General features: G+C 50.2%; 1 protein-coding gene across 5 annotated transcripts in view; it reads left to right on the top strand.

Moving 5' to 3' along the window:
• The first annotated feature begins 450 nt into the window (after positions 1-450).
• Positions 451-6,000, top strand: part of RALBP1 (ralA binding protein 1) — a 38,445-nt gene continuing 32,895 nt past the window's right edge. For 3 of the 5 annotated variants that reach the window (XM_074352434.1, XM_074352432.1, XM_074352437.1), the window contains exon 1: positions 455-1,017. The gene's annotated coding sequence lies outside the window, so the exon portion shown is untranslated. Of the gene's footprint in view, positions 1,018-6,000 lie in introns of all 5 variants that reach the window. The other 2 variants (XM_074352436.1, XM_074352431.1) reach the window with 2 other exon arrangements.

The raw sequence follows: 6,000 nt of genomic DNA, 5'->3' as shown, positions 1-6,000 counted from the left end.
TGAAAGAGCACCTAAAAAAACCCGTGACTTTCAGCCACGCATCAGAACTATTCTTTGAGCCTTTGGGAAGGATTTCTGGAGCAAATGAGGCTATTTCCAGTCTTCCTCTAGATCTCGCTAACGCGAGGCTGGGCAGCTCTGAGTCAGGAGCTCCTCTGGGGACGCTGAGCCAGAGGGCGGTGGAGGCCGGCGGCCCCGCTGAGCCCCAAGAATCCAGGGTGGCCCTTGTCAACGCCCGTTTCAGGAATTCTGAGGCTGGCCCCAACACGGAGTTCTACACAAGCTTCTCCTCCGAGGCCCACGGCGCTTCCCGTGTCCAAACCCCGAGTCAGTCTCCACCCCAGGCCCAAATTTCCCCACCCAGGCCGGCCGGGAGATGCCCCACCCAGCGGCAGGCCGGGCCGGCCTCCGGGCCGGTTTAACTGGTTAGGACTGAACCCGCCGGCGCAGAAGGTCTGTGCCTCGACAGCCAGAGAACAGGCTGCGCAGAGCGTGGAAAGGAGAGCGCTCGCCCCCAAGACGGCGACCTGCGCCGCCACAACCTTCTCCGCGACCTCGCCCGGGATAAGTCCGCGTCCCACCCCGTCGCCCACCACCCGGCACTGCGCAGGCGCCGGCGGAGCCCCAGCGCGGCGCGTCCTCTCGCGCGCTCTCCGACCTTCCGGGCGAGTTCCCGGGCAGGGCAGGCGCGGTGCTTCCTGGGTGTTGTAGTGCGGTTCCCGACGAAGCGCCGCTTGCGGACCGGGCGCTGGGTTACCAGGACTACTTCTTCCAGCGTGCTCCGCGCGGGGTCAGCGCCGAGAGGCGGATCCGAGAAGCCGGCCGCGGCGAGAGGAGAGGGTGCGCTTGCGCGCTGGGCCGGCTGATCCAGTTCCGTCCCAATCATTGTAAACAGGCGGAGGTTGGGGCGGGGTGGGAATGGGGCGCCCGAGGCCGGCCAGGGGTGCAGCGCAGGAGGCAGCTGCGGCGGCGGCGGCGTGAGCGGAGGTGGCGGCGGCTGCGGCGTGGCGGGCGCAGGTCAGTGGCGGGCCGGGGCGGGCGGGGGTCGCAGCGGCGCCGGCTTCCCGGCGTCTGTCAGGTCGGGCGGCGTGCGGGCCGGCGCTGGGGGCGCGGGGCAAACGCGGGTGGGGGCGTGGCCGCCCCTGTGCCGCGGGTCCCGGCGGCCGGGCCTCCCCGCGTGCGGTCGGGCCCCCGGGGGCGGGAGGAGGTCGGGCGCCGGCCCCCAGCGCGGGGCTCCGGGCCTCGGGGCAGCTCGCGGGCGCCCCGTGCTTCACGTCGCCGCGCCCGTGATGTTGCCTGCTCCCCGTGCGCGCCCGGTGGTCTGGGAGGCTCCGCGGAGCCGCGGGGAGAATTCCTTCCACAACTCCTTTTCGAGTACGCTGGTGCCGACATGCTCTAATTGAGGTCAGCTTGGTGTTTTTTTTTGTTTGTTTGTTGATTTATTGTCGTGATAGTGAAACAGGTTTTACAAAATAGTCCACCTCAGCCTTACCTGAAGTTGTTATGCGGTTTCAAGTTTGGGGGATTCTCGACCTCAGAGCCTCCCTCGTGAGCAAGCAGCCTGTTTCCTTTAGAGGCCTAGTAGAGTTCTTGAAGATAATTAAATGTTACCTCGAGATGCTGTGAACGTGCAGGTGAAAGACGTCCAGTCGCTTGAACACACCGGTAGCCTCCCTAGGAGGCTTCCCCGAGCTTTTTTGTCGGGTGGGCATGTGCCAGTGCCGGCACTTTGGGTTGCATTCCCTCATACTTGGCAGTTATTCACGGAATATTCAAATAGTGACAAGGAGCAGGGCCCCTTCTGGTTTGGTGGTCCTGGAAGCAGCACTTCTAAGTGAGTAGATGGGCCTGTGAATGAGAAAGGTTAACTTCACTTTCTGCCTTTTGAATTGTCTGGGTGATGTGATAATTCCTTTCTGAGTGTCTTCCTGAGAATGAGTGATTGCTATACAAACTGTACTGGCAAGTGTAGAGGCGGGAAGAAGTTGGTGCAGGGGTTTCCACTTTTCACAGTGACCCATAGATGTCAGGGAGGTGGGCTGGTTTAACAGTCACCGTCAGGAACTAATTCTTCAAAGTATCTTGGAGCAATGTGACATAATTTACCATCTCTTCAAAACAGTATTTCTCATTTTAGGTCTTTCAGGGACCGTTTCTCCCCTAATTCAGAAAAAATAAAAGTGGTATCAGAAAGTGCATATTCACTTGACTTCGTACACTTGTTTTTGCGTCGTGGTTTGCTTGGCAAGGAGAAACTGGGCCTACAGCATAACCTGGAAGTTATGCTCTTTCAGAAAACGTCCGGGAACTTACGTTAGTATTTGGGGGGGGGAATAAGGAAAAATGAGATCATTTAGTGTAGAGGAATTTCCATGTAGCAGGAACTGTGAAGACAATTTACAGATGGATAAGGCACTGCCCCTGTCTTTGGGGTGGTAAGACTTTCTCTCTTTCTTGAGCTGTCTGCAAGGATGGGCAGTATGTTTTTCAGTTGGCTTTGACTTGAGAAAGGATGGGGGGTGCAATGGATGTACAAAGGAGATAGTGGCCAGTTTCTTAAGGGAGAAGAGGGAGAGACTGAGGAAGGGGGTGGTGGTAAGGAAAAGTGTATACAGGAGAGTATGCAAACACAGAAAGGACCAGCGTCTAGATGGGAGAACAGTGCGAGCAGAAGTTCAGAGGCCGAACTAGCAATGAGTTGTGGGATCTGCAGGTGAAGCTGGCAGAGAGTCTAGGGTGGTGGCAGGTCGTGCATCTGGGAAGGAGGGCAGAAGCTGAATTGTGCATAGTCTTGTAGACAGGGGAAGTAGTTTCCGCTTGATCTGGAAAGTGAGCAGGAGTCATTGAGACAGTGAAGAAGAGAGGCCTAAGTCAGCCTAACCCATTAAAAAAGTTTATTTAACTGAGGTCTAGTTGATTTACAGTGGTGTGTTAATTTCAGGTGTACAGCAAAGTGATTCAGTTATACATATAATACACATATATTCTTTTTCATATTCTTTTTTGTTATTGGTTATTACAAGCTACTGAATATAGTTCCCTGTGCAATACTTGGTTGTAGGACCTTGCTGTTTATGTGTTCTGTCTATAGTAGTTTGTATCTGCTAATCCCAAACTCCCAATTTATATCTGTCTCCCCTCTGCTTCTCTGGCAACCATAAGTTTGTTTTCTATGTCTGTGAGTGTGTTTCTGTTTTGTAAATAAGTACATTTGTGCCATTTTTTAAGATTCCACAGGTAAGTGATACCGTGTGGTGTCTGTCTTTCTGACTTCCTCAACCCGTTTTACCTCCTTGTTTCGTGTGAAGCATTGTATTAGGTCCTTTATATTTCATGTCGTTAAACTTAAAGAAGGCTTAGGCTCAGCTGAGGCAGAAGTCACGGGGAAGGAAATTGAGGCCAAGGGAAAGCTGGGCCTGATGAGAGGGAGCGTGGGAGCCTTGTAAGACTGAAGCCTGTTCCCTGCAGCTGTCCCATGGGGGTCGTGGTGCTGAGTACCAGAGGCGAGGCTGCACAGATTGATCCTCCAGGATCATGCACCGTTCCAAGGATTCTGGAGGTTTTTTCCTACAGGTAATAATAGAGACTATGGGTTTTAATCAGGAAAGAGTCATGATAAGGTTTTCATTTTAGAAAGATCATTCTGGTGTTGTAGAGTGTAGATTTCAGAAGGGATGCAGAGAAGATAAGACTGAATGCAGAAGGACTGTGAGGCACTTTTGTAGTAATTGAGGTGACAGATAAGGGACTAAACTAAGGTGGGGTCAGTGGAGATATAGGACTAGGTTAATAGCACGAATATTTAGAAGGTAGAATTAATAGGATTCAGTGACAGTTGGATTTGGGGAGTGAGAGAGAAATAATAGAATAAGATGACTAGGATTTTAACTTGGGTGATTGAATAGATAACAGTGAAGTATGATGAGACAGGGAATTCAGGAACAGGAGCACATTTGGGGAGGAGCAGTACTGTAGCTTTTGAATACACCGGGCCGTCATTATCCAGAGACATGCGGGTGGAGACGTCTGCTGCACAGTTGGGTGTGTGGGTTTGGAGTGCAAGGGGGAAGTCTTGATCCGACAGTCTTGGGGCTGTACTGTAGGTGGTGCCTAAAGCCTTGGATTTAGGGACGAGGACATAGGGATAGAGTGATGGAAGGTAGTTCTGGAAATAAGCCTGGAGAACAACAGCATTTTAAGCCAGATGGAGGCAGAAGAACTGAAAAGGGAAATTCTGTGTGTTTAGAGACGTCAAGAAATCATATGAAATGGTAGGAACCCAAATGGGATTGTTTCAAAAGGAAGCTGTTCTTCAAAACTGACTCCTCAGAAAAAAGAAAAATGAAGGAAGCTATACTCCAAATACTTTGAGAACTTGAGTAAAACACGTTTTCCTAGGAGACTGTTGAATTTGATAACTCGGTGAGAGCCGTTTTGTAGCATTTAGTCATTGCTGCCATTTGAGGACGGAGCTCAGTTTGATTGACGTGAGTTAATGGGAGGTCGGCGTGGAGAAAGCACAGGTAGATTATTTCAAAAATGAGCGCGTCTTCGCTGTGAAGGAGGAGCAGAGGAGGTGCCAGCAGAGGGGGACAAGCGTTAAGGGATTTTTTTTTTTTAACCTGGCAAAGACTTGAGCCTGCTTTTTTCTTATAACAGCCATATTGAGATATTCATGTATCGTAAGTTGATCCTTTTAGAGTATACAATTCAGTGGTTTTTAGTACATTCAGAGTCATACAACCAGCTCTAGATGAATTTTAGAACATCTTCATTACCTCTTATTCATCATCAGCTACTCCCGTTCCCCCCGCTCCCACCCGCTAGCAACCTCTCAGCCACTTTCCATCTCTGCCGATCTGCCCGTTCTGGACATTTCAGGGACGTGGAGTTGCATATGTGATCACTTGTGAACGACTTCCTGGACTTAGTGTGTTGTTTTGGGGGTCCGTCCACATTGTGGCATGTGTGGGGCTCCATTCCTTTTTATTGCTGAGTACTGTCCCCCTGTCTGGCTACACCACATTTTGTTTATCTGTGCATGGGTTGATGATCATTTAGGTTGTTTCTACTTTGTGGCTATTGTGAATAATGCTGGTGTGAATATTCCTAGGCCAGCCTTTGTGCAGGTACGTGTTTTCATTGTTCCTGGGTATTTACCTAGAGTCATATGGCGACTTTTACGTTGAACAATTTGAGGAGTTGCCCGGCTGTTTCCCAAAGCAGTTGTACTGTTTCACTCTCCAGGGTAAGGATTCTAATTTCTCCAAGTCTTTACCAACACTTGCTGTTTTCTGGTTTTTAAGATGTTAGCTGTGCTGCTGGGTGTGAGGTGGTGTCTCACTGTGGGTTTGATGTGCGTTTCTCTGGGGGCTGGTGATGCTTGTTGGGCAGTTGTGTGCCTTCTTTGGAGAAATATCTGTTCAAGTCCTTTGCCTACTTTAAAATTGGGTTGTTGGTCTCTGCTGAGTTGTAAGAGTTCCTTTGTATATCCTGGGTCCTGGACCCTCACCGGTATATGTGATCTGCAAATGTTTTCTTCCATTCTCTGGGCAGTCTTTTTATGTTCTTGATATAATGCCCTCTGATGTATAGAAGTTTTCAATTTTGATGAACCAGTTTAGCCGGTTTTTTTCTTTTGTTACTCATGATTTTGGTGTCCTGTCTGAAAACCCATTGCCAAATCCGAGGGTGAAGATGTACACTGTGCTTTCTTCTAAGAGTTTTATGGTTTTAGTTCCTATGTTTAGGTGTTGATTCATTTGAGTGAATTTTTGTGTTTGGTCTTAGTGAGATGGGGGTCCGTTTTTGTGTGTGTGGAAACCTAATAGTTCTGTCCTCATCTGTTGGAGAGATCATTCTTTCCCCATTGAGTAGTCTTGATGCCATGGTTGAAAATCAGTTGACCGCGGCTGTTCGGGTTTATTTTCGGCCTCTCCCATCAGTTGCGTAAGTCTGTGTGTTTATCCTATGCCAGCGCCACATCGTTTCAGTTCCCTT

This window comes from Camelus bactrianus, chromosome 24, assembly GCF_048773025.1.
Source record: "Camelus bactrianus isolate YW-2024 breed Bactrian camel chromosome 24, ASM4877302v1, whole genome shotgun sequence".
In the NCBI taxonomy this organism is placed as follows: Eukaryota; Metazoa; Chordata; class Mammalia; order Artiodactyla; family Camelidae; genus Camelus; species Camelus bactrianus.
The sequence above is the reverse complement of the archived record's forward strand: the minus strand, read 5'-3'. Positions and strand labels throughout refer to the sequence as shown.